Genomic DNA, 19,173 nt, shown 5'->3' with positions numbered 1-19,173 from the left:
CAAATTCATAAAGATTTCTACCTAAACATACCTATTAAACACGCCCAGTTAAATGGGTGTTCTGTGTCACATTCAGGTGAAAGGCTGTAATCTTCCTCTTGGGCACTCTAAAGGGGTTTTATTTGTTTAATCTATTTCCATTGCCAAATATATATATATATATTTGCCCACAGTGAAATGACAGAGTGACAAAGCTATGCTTTACACTGGGCTGGTACCTGAAGTTCAAGCATGGGACATTTTGCATAATGTGGCTCACATAAAAGGCTTTGTTCTCCATCGCCTCACTGCGGCTGCAAACCTCAATTTCAGTTTGCAGTCATTTCCTCTCCCGGACCAACCATTTCTAAATAAATTACACCTTTAATATCTGAGTTAGTTCCTGCCAACATCCATTAATCCTTCTGCCTCACATTCAAAATTATATATCACCTGAGAATATTTTTTTTGTTTTGCACTACAGATTTCATTCACACCATAAGCCCCAAACCCTCAAAGATAAATTTTAAAAGATTTGTCTTTTAAGCAGTTACTCTCTTCTGTATATATTCTGTATATAGTGTATTACATATGTGTAAGCGTGTGTGTGATGTGCACAAGTGCACGCATCGTGAGTATGTATGTGTATGCATTGAAACAAAAACCCTTCACATTGTGTCAGTTTTAAAGGTCTGTATCCTGGAATCATTGTGCTAAGGGCTTACAGCAGATGGCACACAGTAATTGTGATAAATGGGCTTGTTGCTAATGAAAGCTTTTTATTTTCTGACAAAAATCCTTAAGCCCTGACGCCAAGCAATATAATATCAATTCCAGTTTTCCAAAGATGCTTTTTTTCTGACCCCATCTGCTTTACTCTCCCCTCCCCTCCCCTCCCCTCCACACACCCAAACACAACACCTCCCCACTCCTTTCATACACTCCTTTAAATTTCCACCCTTAAACAAAAGACTACACTGGGGAAGGAGGGCAATTGGCAATGCGGGTCCCCAGAAGCCTTTAAAAATAAAAAGAATAGATGGACTGTAGGTGCAGCTTTCTCACCCCTATCGTTTGAAACAGAAATATTGTGTAAACGCTCAGGCTCATCCAGACATTTTTTTTTCGTGTCCCGCCCTTCAACACGATCATAGATTTCTCATTTGCCTAAAATTATTCTTATCAATTTTTTCTTCCAGCTGTTTTTGGAAGAATTACAAGGAAAATGATTTCAAATTGACAAGGCTTCTCTAACTCACTCATTCGTCAGTATGCAGTTCTCTGCAGCTAGATGGACAAAAAAATTCTCCACCTCGAATTCTCCACACCCCCCCCCCCCACCTCCATTACCTTTGTATAACCCACTCCTCGTCTTTCTACAGCTCAGGTAATATTAGCTCTCAATATGGATATCCTAACCCGACGTAAGTTCCTCGGGTTTCAAAGTGGTACCTGACAAGGTCACACACTCTACAAATCTAGAGCCCAGGCGCAGCGCCCATTCCCGTGCTCAGTGGTGACACCTGGAGAGGCCGGGCCTGAAGCTTCCGCCAGGTGGGAGACGGGATAGCCAACCAACCTGTGCCGGCTTCCAAGGCAGAGAGGACAAGACAGCCCAGCCCCTTCTCCAGTCCCACCCGTTTCCGAGCTGAGGCTCCCTCTAGCAGAAAGCTGGGCGGAGGAAGGAAGGGCACCGAATACAGAACCAGAGGTGGCGACAGCTCTCTTACCTGGACGCTGAATCTGGATGCACCCGCCCTGGCTGCTGCCTGCGCTCACGGACCTGAGGACTAAAGGCCCTCCGGACAAGGAGAAAAAGGGGAGACGGGGCAGGGGAAGGAGAGGAGGGAGAAGAGAAAGAAACGGAAGGAAAGAAAAGGACGCGAGGAGGGAGGAGGAGGAGGAGGTGGAGGAGGAGGAGGAGGAGGTGGAGGAGAAGGAGGAGGAGGAGGAGGATGCTGCCCCGCGGCCGCCGAGAGCCCGCGCAGCCCGAGCGCCCGGCCCAGTCTGAGCGCCGCCCTGGCCCGGGCTCCCCTAGCGGCCGCCCCGCCCTGGCCCCGCCTCCCCGCGCCGGCCCCGCCTCCCCGCGCCCGGCGCCCCGCCCCGGCCCCTCCTCACCATGCGGCGGCCGCTCGGCCGGGGGGCTGTGCCCCCGCCGCAGTGTCCGGGAACGGGGAGCGCGGCAGTCCCGCCTCCTGCTGCAGCCAGCCCGCCGCCCGATGGGGACCGCGGGAGTGGCAGCCACCCAGAGCCTGCCGAGCCCCGGCCACACCGGGCTCCAGAGAATTCCCGCTCCGCCGCCAAAGGGAGACCAGCGCCCTCGGAACAGAGGCACCCAGCGGACCTTCTCTGCTCCTGGGGGGGGAGATGGGGGAGTCTCTATAAATGCCTTCCTTTCCTTCCTCTGTCACTGTGAGGCGTGGGTTCCCGTTACCCCTCCACGGAGAAGGCCCATTGCACTTGCCTCCACAAACCTGACAACAGTTGCATTCGGAAAGGACAGAAAAATTGGGGGGAGCATGAGGACAGAGACCAACTTTTGTCAACGCTAAGGGAGCAATGGCTGTCATCAATCAGATTCAGACATTCATTTATTCATTCAACAAATGTTTACTAAAACCTACTCTGTCAGGCACTGTTGTAGGCACTGTGGAAACAGCATTGAATAAAACAAGATTGCCTTGCCTCCCTCCCCCGCACTCTGGCTTCATGGATTTTATTTACATGCTACTTAGCTAGATGTATGATCCAGAGTCCCTTCACTTAATCTAAATCTCAGTGTATGAATGAGGATTAAAAATATTAGCCATACCCCTCTGCCATGTTTAATATGAGGATACAATTAGATCATGAATAAGAAGAGTCTGTGAAGAATATGAAGACAAATATAAGAATAATGAATTAGCACAGAAAATGTTGACTTTGAAATGTCGCCATTAAAAATACCACCTCAAATACTTTTGAAAGTGATATGACCAACTGAGACAACAGATGATTCTTTACCATGGAATCTTTCTAATCAGAGAACAGCACTTTATTGTAAGTAAGAGAGGTAAGATGCAACTCAGAATTGCTTCAAGCATCTATATCAAGTTGTAACAAGGTGTTTTTAAGGTCAGCCAAGATAGAGAGGTGTGGCTTGCACAGTTTCAACAGTGCTGATGAAATAGCACCCATAATTTGGTTGTGTCATTTCAATTATCCATAGAATCATAGACCATAGAACATTAGAGTTGATTTTCTCGGCATTTGGTCCAATTCTCTTAATTTTCATGTGGAAGAGAGAAACCTAATGATGAGAGGCTATGAAGATTAAAAACTGTAACAGAGCAAAATCTGAAAGCCCGGCTTCTGAAGTCACACCCCATGCTCCGTGTGTTGCTTCCCTCCGCCCAGCTACACCCCATGTCTCTGTGACGCTTGCAATGAGGTTGAAAGTATGAGGGCACACCCAAGTAGCAGGGAAGTTGGAGGAGTTAGGACTTTTCCTCAGAACATGGCCTGCGTGAGAAGAAGGACATCTTAGGAGACTGTGAAATGATATGAGGGATGGAAGGAAAAGTAAGAATCCTGCTACAGCGGTAGCTGCTGACAATTATGACCTAGCACACAGTTGCGGATGCTCACTGAGACTATCTCTTCAGTCCCACATAGTCCAATTATTGAGTGTTTCTCAGTTCCTGTTAATTCCGTGCTATTTGATATAAGAACCACATTCCAAAAGGAAGGTGCTCCTTCTGTCTTCCCTCACTCCAGGCAGAATTCCCATGAGTCTGCATCAACTCTGAGCCTCAAGTAGACAGATGCGGGGGTGCCTGGGTGACTCAGTCCATTAAGCATCTGACTCTTGGTTTCACTCAGGTCATGATCTCAGGCTCTGGGATGGAGCCCCGAGTGCTGGGATGTCAGCATGGAGCCTGCTTGGGATTCTCTCTCTCCCTCTCTCTGCCCCTCCCCAGCTCATGCACACACACTCTCTCTCAAAATGAATAAATAAACTTAAAAAAATGAATAAAGTGGACAACCACAACTTCGGGCCTTGAATACAATCCTGCCCATCCTCATTGTCTGCAAACAAAAACACAGTTACAGTTTTACAATTAGTCTTGAAGTCAAGCATTGCAAGTCAACCTGAGTGGCTCAGTCGGTTGAGAGTCCAACTTCAGCTCAGGTCTTGATCTCACGTTTCCTGAATTCAAGCCCCACATCAAGCTCACTCCTGTTAGTGCAGAGCCCAATTCAGATATTCTGCTCCCCCCCTCAGCCCCCTCCCTGCTTGTGCTCTCTCTCTTTCAGAAATAAATAAATCTTAAAAAAGTACTGTTCTAGCTTTACAATTAGCCTTGAAATCAAGTATTGCAAGTCGTACAATGTTATTATTCTTTCAAAATTTTCAAAATTCTTTTGAATCATCTAGTTTTTTGCATTTCTATATAAATTTTAATGCCAAAAAGTCAATTTCTATAAAAACAGTGCTGTTTTAGCATATAAAAAGAATTATTCACCATGATCAAGTGGGATTCATTCCCGGGATGCAGGGCTGGTTCAACATTTGCAAATCAATCAATGTGATACATCACATTAATAAAAGAAAAGATAAGAACCATATGATCCTGTCAATCAATGCAGAAAAGGCCTTTGACAAAATTCAGCATCCTTTCTTAATAAAAACCCTCAAGAAAGTCGGGACAGAAGGAACATACTTAAACATCATAAAAGCCATTTATGAAAGCCCACAGCTAATATCATCCTCAATGGGGAAAAACTGAGAGCTTTCTCCCTGAGATCAGGAACACGACAGGGATGCCCACTCTCACCACTGTTGTTTAACATAGTGTTGGAAGTTCTAGCTTCAGCAATCAGACAACAAAAGGAAATCAAAGGCATCAAAATTGGCAAAGATGAAGTCAAGCTTTCACTTTTTGCAGATGACATGACACTATACATGGAAAATCCGATAGACTCCACCAAAACTCTGCTAGAACTGATACATGAATTCAGCAAAGTTGCAGGATACAAAATCAATGTACAGAAGTCAGTTGCATTCTTATACACTCATAATGAAGCAACAGAAAGACAAATAAAGAAACTGATGCCATTCACAATTGCACCAAGAAGCATAAAATACCTAGCAATAAACCTAACCAAAGATGTAAAAGATCTGTATGCTGACAACTATAGAAAGCTTATGAAGGAAATTGAAGAAGATATAAAGAAATGGAAAGACATTCCGTGCTCATGGATTGGAAGAATAAATATTGTCAAAATGTCAATACTACCCAAAGCTATCTACACATTCAATGCAATCCCAATCAAAATTGCACCAGCATTCTTCTCGAAACCAGAACAAGCAATCCTAAAATTCATATGGAACCACAAAAGGCCCCGAATAGCCAAAGTAATTTTGAAGAAGAAGACCAAAGCAGGAGGCATCACAATCCCAGACTTTAGCCTCTACTACAAAGCTGTCATCAGCAAGACAGCATGGTATTGGCACAAAAACAGACACATAGACCAATGGAATAGAATAGAAACCCCAGAACTAGACCCACAAACGTATGGCCGACTCATCTTTGACAAAGCAGGAAAGAACATCCAATGGAAAAAAGACAGTCTCTTTAACAAATGGTGCTGGGAGAACTGGACAGCAACATGCAGAAGGTTGAAACTAGACCACTTTCTCACACCATTCACGAAAATAAACTCAAAATGGATAAAGGACCTGAATGTGAGACAGGAAACCATCAAAACCCTAGAGGAGAAAGCAGGAAAAGACCTCTCTGACCTCAGCGGTAGCAATCTCTTACTTGACACATCCCCAAAGGCAAGGGAATTAAAAGCAAAAATGAATTACTGGGACCTTATGAAGATAAAAAGCTTCTGCACAGCAAAGGAAACAACCAACAAAACTAAAAGGCAACCAACGGAATGGGAAAAGATATTTGCAAATGACATATCGGACAGAGGGCTAGTATCCAAAATCTATAAAGAGCTCACCAAACTCCACACCTGAAAAACAAATAACCCAGTGAAGAAATGGGCAGAAAACATGAATAGACACTTCTCTAAAGAAGACATCTGGATGGCCAACAGGCACATGAAAAGATGCTCAACGTCGCTCCTTATCAGGGAAATACAAATCAAAACCACACTCAGATATCACCTCATGCCAGTCAGAGTGGCCAAAATGAACAAATCAGGAGACTATAGATGCTGGAGAGGATGTGGAGAAACAGGAACCCTCTTGCACTGTTGGTGGGAATGCAAATTGGTACAGCCACTCTGGAAAACAGTGTGGAGGTTCCTCAAAAAACTAAAAATAGACCTACCCTATGACCAGCAATAGCACTACTAGGAATTTACCCAAGGGATACAGGAGTACTGATGCATAGGGGCACTTGTACCCCAATGTTTAGAGCAGCACTCTCAACAATAGCCAAATGATAGAAAGAGCCTAAATGTCCATCAACTGATGAATGGGTAAAGAAATTGTGGTTTATATACACAATGGCAATGAGAAAGAATGAAATATGGCCCTTTGTAGCAACATGGATGGAACTGGAGAGTGTGATGCTAAGTGAAATAAGCCATACAGAGAAAGGCAGATACCATATGTTTTCACTCTTATGTGGATCCTGAGAAACTGAACAGAAACCCATGGGTGAGGGGAAGGAAAAAAAAAAAAGAGGTTAGAGTGGGAGAGAGCCAAAGCATAAGAGACTGTTAAAAACTGAGAACAAACTGAGGGTTGATGGGGGGTGGGAGGGAGGGGAGGGTGGGTGATGGGTATTGAGGAGGGCACCTTTTGGGATGAGCACTGGGTGTTGTATGGAAACCAATTTGACAATAAATTTCATATATTGAAACAAAAATAAAGCATCTCACCCTTAAAAAAAATAGTGCTATTTTTTTCAGTTAAAATTGTATTCAATTTACAGGTCAATTTTTGCAGAATTGCCATCTTATCAATATTGAGTCTTTCAATCCATGAACATGGTATAAGCCTCTATTTCTTTAGATCTTCTGGAAGTTTTATAGAAAAATATTATTAACAAACTTTATTTCTGAGTGGTTTTACATTTACAGAAAAATTGAACAGAAAGTATAGAGAGTTCCTAATATACTTCCTTTCCCTCTGCCCAGACTTTCTCCTATTAGTAACTTCCTGCACAGATATGGTACATTTTTTTTATAATTGATGAACCAATATGGAGACATTATTATTAATAAAGTCTATAGTTTACATTATGGCTTACTCTTGGTGTCATAGTTTTACAGATTTTGCCAAACATATAATATCCACCATCTACAGTGTGATGGAAAATAGTTCACTGCCCTAAAATTCCCCTATGCTCTACTTATCCCTCCCCCTTCTTCTGCTCCCTACTCAGATGTCATATAGTTGGAATCTAATAATGCACAGCTCTTTCAGACTGGCTTCTTTGATTTAGCAGTAAGCATTTAAGATTTCCTCATGCCCATGGCTTGATAGCTCATTTCTTTTTATTGTGGAATAGCATTTCATTGTATGAATGTACCAGTTTATCTATTCACCTATTGAAGGCATCTTGATTGCTACTAATTTTTGACAATTATGAATGAAGCTGTTATAAACATTCAAGTTCACGTTTTTGTGCTGACATATGTTTTCAACTCATTTAAGTAAATACCTAGAAGCACAATTGCTGGATTGTGTAGCAGACTGTTTAGCTTTGTAGAGATTGCCAAATTATCTTCTGAAGTGGTTGTACTTTTCCACCAATAATGGATAAAAATTCCTGTTGCTCCACATCCTCAACAACATTTGGTGTTGTCAGTGTTTCAGATTTTAGACTTTCTAATAGCTGTATGATTGTACCTCATTGCTGATTTAATTTGCAGTCTCCTCTATTAGTGACCCCTGTCTCCTGGTTAGAGTAATCGAAACATAAACTCTGAGATTTTTTTTCTGAGGGAAAACACCAACTGGGAACTAGTAAATCTACCACCTCCATGAAGAGCAGTAACTGTCAAACAATGTAAATTGCCTGGGGTGGAGGGCATAAGGAAAGAAGAGAAACTATCTAAGAACTGCACCAAGTGGGTATTGTATGTCCTGTCCATAATGCTTTTAATAGTCTTGTGTGACCAATAAAAAAGCCACATGGCTCATGGTAGATGACCATGGACTACCAAGAATTAAATAAGGTAGTACCCCCCTCCCCACAAGCCATGAGGCTGTTCCCTGTATTGCCATCATCTTAGATAACTTGGCCATGGTCCTAGGAGAGTACCATGCTGTACTGGACCTTGCAAATGCTTTTTTTTTTTTTTTTTTTTTCAGCATAACCTTGGCTGCTAAGTCAGAGGATGAATTTTGCCTTCATGAGGGAGGGGCAACAGTAGACCTTTCAAGTCCTTCTGCAAGGCTACCTGCACAGCCCCACAGTATATCATGGGATGCTAGCCAAAGATTTGTCTCTGTTCTCCTTCCCCACAGTAAAATGGGTCCATTACATTGGTGGTGCAATAAAGACTTGCCTCTGCTGCAAGACACTCTGCAGACTTTTCTGGAACATCTGTGAGCAAGAGGATGGGCTGTGAACCCACAGAATTTTAAGACCCAGGCCCTGCCATAAAGTTTTTGGGAGTCTTCGGTTGGGTGGAGACACGGGTTGTCCCAGACACCACGATTCATAAGGTGTAAGCCTATCTGACCCCTAAGGACATAAGAGAGGTACAAGAGTTTGTAGGGATTTGGGAATTTTGAAGGACTTTTATTAGTTTGAAGGACCTGGCACAATGCCTCCACATCTTATATAACTTGACAAAGAAAGGGCACATGTGAGACTGAGAATCAGTATAACAACCTGCCTTTGAGAAAGCAAAAATGTTAGTGAAGCCTATTGAAGCTCTGGGATTCCATCTGAGTTAGATGTGTCTATAACTCTGGAAGGTGTAGGTTGGGCGCTATGGCAGAGACAGCAGAAGAAGAGAACACCCCTAGGATTTTGGTCCCAGCTGTGGAAGGGGGCAGAAACCTGAGATGCCTCCATGGAACAAGAGCTCCCAGCAGTGTACACAGTACTCCCGCAGGTAGAGCCTCTCATGAAGGAACGAGATGTGCGAACTTTCCTTCTTATCACGGGGTGGCTTAGGAATGTGTTCCATGGGCTCACTTCTGCTGTGGCTCAAACTCCCACTTTGACGAAGGCCTGTCTATTTACAGCAGAGGAGCACCCTATCCACCAGCCCACTGTCTCTAGGAATGCAGTGCTATTAGGCCCTGTAGAGTGTGTAGAATTTCTATATGCCTCCGCCACATTCCCGTGGCGGTCCCTTTGGCCTATAGAAAGGGAGCAGAGGAAATTTTCCCTGAAGCATGGTAAAGAGAGGAGTCTAGTCTGGACAACTCATCCACATAGACTGCAGCCCAATACTGACACCAGCTGGGTAGAAACAGGAACAAACCACAGCAACCTCTGGGCTGAACTCAGAGTGGTTTAGTTGGTATTCACTCATGAGCCCTGGCCATTAACCCTTTGCACTGACAGTTGGACTGTTCCAAAGGGTTTAACCCTATGGCTTGACCAATGGGAATCTAAGGGGTGGATGATCAAGAATAAGCCCTTTTGGGGTCAGGATATGTGGAAAGACATTTGCATTCCCCTGCAAGAGTCTGAGGCAATCCTCACTGTCTTCATGTCCCAGTGCATAAGGGGCTGACACCCCTTGGAAGCTGATGCCATAGCTCGGGTATGAGATCTAGCAACTGAATTTTCAGAAGATGCAGCAGATTCAGTGTTAAAAAGAGCAACTACCATAGTGCCTAGGATGCGTGATGCATTGTCAAGGAGGAAGGATTAAAATACAGTGACTTGGTTAATATGGTAACAGCATGTTCTGTGTGTTCTAGACTACACCCAAGGCAACCGTCAAAGGAATCTGGAACATCCACAGGAATTCCCAACCCGTGAAGAATTGGCAAGTTACTTATTCTTCCCCCTTCCTCTGAGTGACAATTCTAAGTATGCCTCCGTTTGTGTGGAAACACTGGGTAGGGCCTAACCTTTCCCCTTTTGCTGCACAAACCAGGCTTGCCACCATTAGGGGATGAGAGGATGCTAAGTACCATGTACAGACACTCTCATTCAGGAGACAATGACCAGGGGTCACATTTCAAAGGCTATGATGTACAAGATTGGGCAAAAGAACATGACATTGAATGGAGGTTCCATCTCCCCTACAACATGCAAGCAGCAGAGTTGGTCAAAAGGAAGAATGGAATGTTAAAGCAGCACACTGAATTACTAACAGGTAAAACCCACCTTGGGCAAGTAGTAATTTCTCAGGCTTTAATACACTGGGAATGATCAGCCAGTAGGGCCTGTTGCTCTGTACGCCAGACTGGGGATGCCTGCCAAGATGCCCAATACTGTAAAAGGTATAGAAGTTTGGGGAAAGAGCCAGCATTCTGATTCTCACTGGGGTGAGGCTGTTGAGAACACCAAGGTCCATTACAGCTGGGAAGGGCATCATCGACTGGAATTGGCAACAGGACATCTCATCTGGATGGGGAGTTACTTGGCATCACTGGGTGAGGAGGAACTACTCAATCTCCACTGAGATCCCATTGTCCTGCTTCAGGTTGGACCTATTGAAACACACCGTACCTGGAATGGAAAATTCACCATTGAAAGGGGAGAAGGTGAAGTACTGGTCTGGCACATGCCTTCCCCAGTACATCTCCTCACTCTGAACAGTGTTGCTTCCCCTGGTCAATGGGTAGGGTATACACAGCCAGGTCAAATTCCTAAAGCTGTACCGCATTAACATCTAAGGATCAGGACACAAGTGTAATTCTTATAGGAAGGGAAGACCCTCCCATAGAAGTTCCTACTAAATATCCATTTTTCAACCTTAGACTTCTGCTATTCCTATGGTACCCAGTCATAGGACAGGCATCTGATGGAACTACCTACCTACAATAGGCCCAAACATGTGTCTGGCTAGAAAATCAATCCAGCTATTGGATATGTGGACAACTGCCCCCCTCTAGCTTGTCATGATTGCAGTGGTGGGTATCACCACTCCAGGGAGGGAATTGGAAGGCACTAAAGCAGTACATTAAGGAAGAACAAGCTAGGACTCTTATTCTTAATTCACCTGGTATTACCAATACTGACCCAGAAACTTGGCCTATGGCACACAGTATCAACCCTGGGCAATGGGATTCCTTTGCTATCAAACTACACAGGCAGCCCACCAAACTGCTGACTGGAAGGGTCCTAAAAATATCACCATTGAGGCCATGAGTGGCTTTGCTCAGATTTGGGATGCGTTCCTGTGGCTCACCTCAGGTTCTGCAGATTTGAGCACAAAGGCACCCTTATTGCAAGTTGGGAAGAGAAAAATGCCAGACAAAACCAACTCAATTATACCAAGAACATGGGATGGATTTTACTGGAACTGTGTAGCCGTTCTGTCATCTTAAGGATAGCCATTGGTTTGACACTAACTAGTCACATCACCCAGGTGTGTCTTGGGTAGCCCCGAATGAATCCCAATGGTTGCGAGATATGAATCTTTGCGACTTTCCACCTATGTGGTTGGGCTGCTGTACCCTGGGTTTCCCCTGGACATAGGGGAGAATCTGCCCCATGGCAATATAACTTGCCAATCTTCTTCTTTTCAGGGCCAGATGGACAGATTCTATTTTCTATTGGTATGATCATTTGGCCACTTTTTTCCCCTCTTCTGGCCTGGAGGATGTTAAAGCACACATAGAAAAAGCCCCTACTGAGTTCAGTCAATTATCTTAAACGACAGCCTGCAAATCTTGTCTTTCTTTTCTTTTCTTTTTTTTTTTAAATTTTTTTTTTTTCAACGTTTTTTATTTATTTTTGGGACAGAGAGAGACAGAGCATGAACGGGGGAGGGGCAGAGAGAGAGGGAGACACAGAATCGGAAACAGGCTCCAGGCTCCGAGCCATCAGCCCAGAGCCTGACGCGGGGCTCGAACTCACGGGCCGCGAGATCGTGACCTGGCTGAAGTCGGACGCTTAACCGACTGCGCCACCCAGGCGCCCCTTTTCTTTTCTTTTTTAATGTTTATTTATTTTTGAGAGAGAGAGAGAGAGAGATAGCACAAGCGGGAAAGGGGCAGAGAGGGAGACAGAATCTGAAACAGGCTCCAGGCTCCGAGCTGTCACCACAGAGCCCGATGTGAAACTCGAACTCATGAACTGCAAGATCATGACCTGAGCCAAAGTCGGACACTTAACCGACTGAGCCACCCAGGCGCCCCAAATCTTGACTCTCATAAGAAAAGCTGTCCTCCGAAATAGTATGGTCTTGGACATTATTACTGCTTTGCAAGAAGGCACGTGTGCCATTATCCAAAAAGAATGTTGTATGTTCATACTTACATGAGTAGGTACACATACATGGTAAGTCTGCTAATGTATCATCTTGATTAAATTACTTGAGGTAAGGACAAGTGAACACCCTGGGTGATCTGCCTCCCAGCCTAGGGCACTTAATAAATTAGTGGTTTGGATCATAGGGCTTTCAGTAGAAAAACATTGTTACTTAATTTAAAGATCATTATCTTAATCTGTGTGTGTGTGTGTGTTTTTCCTGCATGTGCCTATACCATCACTGTGGCTTCTACTTCCAATGCAGTCAGAGAGCTGCCAAATGAGTCACCTCCATGGTTAGTGAAACCCCTTGCTAACCACTCAGGGAATGCTGCAGACACGGGGGCATTTAAGATCGTAAGAGCTGGTCACTGGAGAGGTGAAGTGTTAGAAGAGGTCATCGAGAGGTCGTGACCGCCAGTTGACCTGTGAGCTGGCTCTGAGCAATTAGAGGTTCCTCACCCCCTCCTCTGTCCTTGGAATGTACTTTCTGCCCACTATTCCCACAGTGGGAGAAGTTTTCAAGGATGCAGCTGTGAGAGAGCAATGTGTTGCTGAGACCATCTGAACCGAGGTGAGGCCTCGTAAACTTTTTTTCCTGGCGGGCGAGCACAGAGATCCGTTCATCTTGTGGCCACCCAAGACAAGCCTCGAATGTCAGTTTCTTTGCATGTTAATCCTACCACCTACCAATATGAAGTGGCCTGCTTCTTTCTATGGTCTCTTCTTGTCCTCTGTGAAGAGTTTCAGATTTCACGCGGAAGCTCCCAAGCTTCCCAAGTGAACCAAGAGTCATGTATTCTGTAAAGGCTTTGTATGTAGAAATTATAGAGAGTTCTCAGAACTCAATAATATGAAGATAAACAGCCCTCCATCCAAAGACTAAATATTTGAATAGATGCTTTACCACAGAATATATAGTAATGGCTACCAAGAACATAAGATGCTTAATAGCATGTAACCATTAGGAAAACATAAATCTGAACATGAGATACCATTACATATATGTTAGGAAGAGTATAATCAAAGACCAACATTACCATGTGTAGTGTGGATATGAGGAAATTGGAATTCTATACATTGATGGTAATAGCATAAAGCCATACATTCACTTTGGGAAACAGTTTGTTGGTTTCTTAAACATTTAAACGTGCACTTACATATGACTAGGTATTCTACTCTTGGTTCTCTGCCCAAGGAAAATGAAACATATGTCCATACAAAGATGTTTATCTTCATGTTCGTAGCAGCATAATTCATAATAACTGAAAACTGGAAGTCACCCATATGTCCATGAACTATTGAGCAGATAATATTGTTCTACATTAGAATATTACTACACAGTAATGGGACAAAATAGTGATGTATGCAACAAGCAAGATAAACCTCAAAGACATTTTCCAAGTTAAAGAAGCCAGACACAACAATCGACTTACTGAGTTATTTCATCCATGTGAAATTTTAGAGAAGGTAAAACAATAGAAACAGAAAGTAGATAGCTGGTTGCCTGAGGTGAGGAATGGGAACAACGATTAACTACAAACCAGCACGAGGGAATTTTTTTGTGGTGTTTTTAGTGTTTCAAGACTGTTGTTATAGGTGCACAACTGTGTAAACCTACTAACAGTCATCACACTGTACGCTTACAGTGAGGGAATTTTATAGTGTGTAAACTATATATCAATAAATCTGTTAGGAGAAAAATATGCCTTGTGCTTTTGCTAAGTGAAGTGTTTATTAAGTGTCTATTATGCCAATTTGCCCCGTATGGTTGTTTATATCAATATTGGGAAGGATGAGCCACAATGATAGGACTTGCATTGAATCTATAGATAAGTTTGGGAGTATCACTATTATAACAATATTAAGTCTTCTAATCCATGAACACAGGATGTGCCTCCATTTATTTAGGTTTTTATTAATTTCTTTCAATGTTATTTTTTTTTTCAACGTTTTTTATTTATTTTTGGGACAGAGAGAGACAGAGCATGAAGGGGGGAGGGGCAGAGAGAGAGGGAGACACAGAATCGGAAACAGGCTCCAGGCTCCGAGCCATCAGCCCAGAGCCTGACGCGGGGCTCGAACTCACGGACCGCGAGATCGTGACCTGGCTGAAGTCGGACGCTTAACCGACTGCGCCACCCAGGCGCCCCTCAATGTTATTTTTAATGTACAAATCTTGCACTTCTTTTGTTAAATTTATTTCTAAGTATTTAATACTTTTTGATGTTATATATGTTGGGGGTTGTTTGTTGATAGTTAAAGGAATATAACTGAGTGTGTTTTCTGCAAATTTGCTGAACTCATTTATTAATTCTAATAATTTTCATCTTTTTTTTGACTCCTTAGGTTTTTCTGTTTCAAAAAAAGTGTCATCTGCATATAGATACAGATTTACTTCTTCCTTTTTAATCTGGATGTTTTTATTATTATTATTATTATTATTATTATTATTATTATTATTTGCCTAATTTCCCTGGCTACGATCTTCAGTACCATGCTGAATAGAAGAAGTAAGAACATACATTTTCTTCTTGTTATTGGTTTTAGAAGAAACTATTTCAGTCTTTTTTTAGGAAGTATGATGTTACCTGTGGGATTTTCATCAATATTCTTTATCAGGTTGAGGAAATTCCCGTCTATTAGTTTGTTGAGTGCTTTTATCAAAAAGGATGTTGAATTTTGTCAAATGCTTTTTCTGTATCCTTTGGGATGATTATTTGGGTTTTGTCTTTTATTTTATTAAAATAATTTATCATATAGATTACATGTTGAACTTATCTTACATTCTTGAGATTAATCACACTTGATCATATTGTACAATCCTTTTTAAATGTTATTGGATTTGGGGATGCCTGGGTGATTCAGTTGGTTAAGCGTCCAAATTCGTCTCAGGTCATAATCTCACAGTTTATGTGTTCAAGGCCTGCATCAGGCTTTGTGCTGACAGCTCAGAGCCTGGAGCCTGCTTCAGATTCTGTGTCTCCCTCTCCCTCTGCCCCTCCTTCTCTCTCTCTCTCTCTCTCTCTCTCTCCCTCTCAAAAACAAACATTAAAAAAATCAAATGTTATTGTATTTGAATGGTTAATTTGTTGAAGATTTTATTTACATATTTATATTTAAAGACTTGTTTTGTGTGTCTCTCTTATGGATAGTATATATTTGGAACAGTTTTTAAAGTGCATTTTGTCAATATCTGTGTTTTCCAATCCATTTACATTTAATATATTTATGGTAAGGTAGGATTTATATGTCATTGGTTTGTATATATCTTAAGTCTTTTTTTGTTCTTCTATTGTCCCATTACTGACTTTGATAATTAAGTATTTTATATTGTATCATTTTCATCATTATTTCTTTTACTATATTTTTCTGTTATTTTCTAGTGGATACTTTTGGGATTGTAATCAGCATCATAGTTTATAGGTATATAGTTCAGATTAACCCCAATTTAATTTCAACGGTATAAAAAACTGTGTTTCCTTTTTTAAAAATTTTTAAATGTTTATTTATTTTTGAGAGAGAGAGACAGAGCATGAGCAGAGGAGGGAAAGAGAGAGAGAGGGAGACACAGAATCTGAAGCAGGCTCCAGGCTCCGAGCTGTCAGCACAGAGCCCAATGTGGGGCTTGAACTCACAGACTGTGAGATCATGACCTTAGCCAAAGTCAGACACCCAACTGAGTGAGCCACCCAGGCACCCCTAAAAACTGTGTTTCTATTTAGTATTATTTCCTCCTTTCTTTTTTGTCTTACTACTGCTGTACAAATTATATCTTTATACATTGTATTCTCATCAATGTAGATTTATAAGTATTGCTTCCAAAATTCTTTTAAATCAGAAAAGAGAGCAAAAGAATTGCAAATAAAAAATACATTTCTACTGTCTTTAATATCATCAAACTATGTAGTTATCAATTGTAGTATTCTTATAGTTTAGGTCTGTGGATAACAAATTTTCTCAGATTTTATTGTCCTTAAATTTTTATTTTGTCTGTCTTTTTATTTATTTGTTTGTTTGTTTGTTTGTTTTTATAGTGCCCCAGTGTACTCACACTGTAAACAATTTTTTTTTATTGTCAAGTTAGCTAACATACAATGTAGCCTTGGCTTCAGGAGTAGAATCCTGTGATTTATCACTTACATACAACACCCAGTGCTCATCCCAACAAGTGCCTTCCTTTATGTCTTATCACCCCCATTTTCCCTACCACCCAAGCCCCACCCCCATCAACCCTCAGGTTGTGCTCTGTATTTAAGAGTTTCTTATGGTTTGCCTCCCTGTTTGTATTTTATTTTTCCTTCCATTCCCCCATGGTCATCTGTTGTTTCTCAAATTCCACACATGAGTGAAATCATAGGATATTTGTCTTTCTCTGACTGATACTTCACTTAACACAATACCCTCCAGTTCCATCCATGTTGTTGCAAATGGCAAGATTTCATTCTTTTTCATCCCCAAGTAGTATTCCATTGTGTATATGTAGATAGATAGACAGATTCATAAATACATAGAGATACATATATAAATATAGACACATACATATATATATACATATATATAGATACATACATATATATAATATGTATCACATCACATCTTCTTAATCCATTCATCAGTTGATGGACATTTGGGCCCTTTCCATAAGTTGGTTATTGTTGATAGAGCTGCTATAGACATTGGGGTGCATGTGTCCCTCCAAATCAGCACTCCTGTATCCTTTGGATAAGTTCCTAGTAGTGCAATTGCTGGGTCATAGGGTAATTCTATTTTCAATTTTTTGAGGAAGCTCCACACTGTTTTCCAGAGTTGCTGTACCAGTTTACTTTCCCAGCAATAGTGCAAGAGGGTTCCCCGTCTCCACATCCTTGCCAACATCTGTTGTTGCCTGAGTTGTTAATTTTAGCCATTCTGACTGGTGAGAAGTGGTATCTCATTGTGGTTTTGGTTCGTATTTCCCTGATGATGAGTGATGTTGAGCATCTTTTCATGTGTCTGTTAGCCACCTGTATATCTTCTTTGGAAAAGTGTCTATTCATGTCTTCTGCCCATTTCTTCACTGGATTATTTGTTTTTTGGGGTGTTGAGTTTGGTAAATTGTTTATAGATTTTTGATACTAACCCTTTATCTGATATGTCATTTGCAAATATATTCGCCCATTTTGTTGATTGCCTTGCCTTTCTTCCTAAAAACATTTTCACAAGTAATGCAGGTTTTAGTTGATAAATTTCTTCATTTCATCACTTTAATGATATATCTCCATTTTCCTCTGTCTTGCATATTTTTTGATGAGAAGACTACAGTCATTTTCCCCCTGTATGTAATGTATAAAGTTTTACAGCTGCTTTTATAATTTTTCTTTAGAATTTAATTATGATGTTCCTTAGTAAGTGGTTTGTGTGTTGGTTTGTGTGTTGTATGATGTGTATCCTCCTTAGTGGTTTATGAGCCCCCTAAATCCTTGGGTTTATAATTTTCTTTAAATTTCAAAAGTCCCTGACCAGTATTTCTTTAGTATTTTATTAGTGTTTACATGGTAAATTAAATATTAAAATACATGCCTATTTAAGTTCTTGATCTTGTTTCATATGTCATTGAGATTGTTAATTTTCTCTGTCTTTTCTTTGTGCTTGTGTCTAGAAATAATCTATTTTTGTGTCTTTAGATTCATTAATGCTGTCTCTATGTCATTTAATCCTCAGTGCATCTCAGAAAGTTGAGTTTCCATTTCCAATATATTTAGACGTTCCATTGTTTTTGATGCTTCCATTTTTCTCTTCACTGTGCTCTTGTTTTTCTTTAAAAACTTGAACATCAACATTTGTACCTTTTTAAGATCCTTTCATTTCTATTTCTGCCATCTGTGTTATTTCTGCTTCTTTTACTTTTGAGTGATATTTCTCTTAGTTAACATCGTATTGTTAACTTATCTAGTAATTTTCAGTTGGACACTGGACATTTATGGTCTAACATAAGCAGTTAAACTGAAATCCTCTCTGAATATTGCTTTAGTTGCACTCTAACAATGTTATGTTGTATTTTTATTAAGTTCAAAATATTTCTAATTTCCTTTATGTTTGTAATATCATTTAAATAAAAATTATTATGTTGTTTAATATCCTAAATATTTTACTTTAAATTAACGTCTAATTTATTTCCAATGTGGTCAGAGAACATACTCTGAATGATATGCTTCATGTTGGCCATCTCCTACACAAGGTCATGAGGCAATTTTCCATGTTAATTTCCATGTTAATTTTTTTTAATTTATTTTTAAGCAATCACTACACCCAATGTGGGGCTTGAACTCACGACCCTGAGATCAAGAGTCCCATGCTCTCCCAGCTGAGTCAGCCAAGCTCCCCTCCAGAAGCTTTTTGATTAGGTTTCACATTAATATCTATGGTGCACCTGAAATTAATGTTTGATGGTATGATATAAATGTTTTTTTAACCATGAATCTCCTATTCACCCAGTATCATTATTGAAAATATGAGTTATGATACTGTATACCTTTATCTCATTCCTTATCCCAGAGAGAATGCTTTCAATATTTTACCATTAAATATGATGCTTATATATATTTTTTGTATTTTTTCATCACACTAAAGATGGCCCCTTATGTTAAATTTTGTGAATAATTTTTTAAATTATGGCATAGAATGGTATTGAAATTTATCAAATGCTTTTTATATATTTGTATTAGTTTACTATGGCTGCTATAGCTAATTGCCATAAATTTAATAACTTGAAACAACACAGATTTATTATCTACAATTTTGTAGGTTAAATGTC

At 40.9% G+C, this 19,173-nt stretch overlaps 1 protein-coding gene across 13 annotated transcripts in view; it reads right to left on the bottom strand.

The window, feature by feature from the left end:
• The window catches only part of MAP2 (microtubule associated protein 2), a 280,480-nt gene extending 278,629 nt beyond the window's left edge, over positions 1-1,851 (bottom strand). For all 13 annotated transcript variants that reach the window (XR_006205678.1, XM_042949985.1, XM_042949984.1 and 10 more), the window contains exon 1: positions 1,710-1,851. The gene's annotated coding sequence lies outside the window, so the exon portion shown is untranslated. The remainder of the gene's footprint in view (positions 1-1,709) is intronic.
• Between the last annotated feature and the right edge of the window lie 17,322 nt (positions 1,852-19,173).

The sequence above is a fragment of the Panthera leo genome, chromosome C1 (genome assembly GCF_018350215.1).
Source record: "Panthera leo isolate Ple1 chromosome C1, P.leo_Ple1_pat1.1, whole genome shotgun sequence".
Lineage (NCBI taxonomy): Eukaryota > Metazoa > Chordata > Mammalia > Carnivora > Felidae > Panthera > Panthera leo.
The sequence above is the reverse complement of the archived record's forward strand: the minus strand, read 5'-3'. Positions and strand labels throughout refer to the sequence as shown.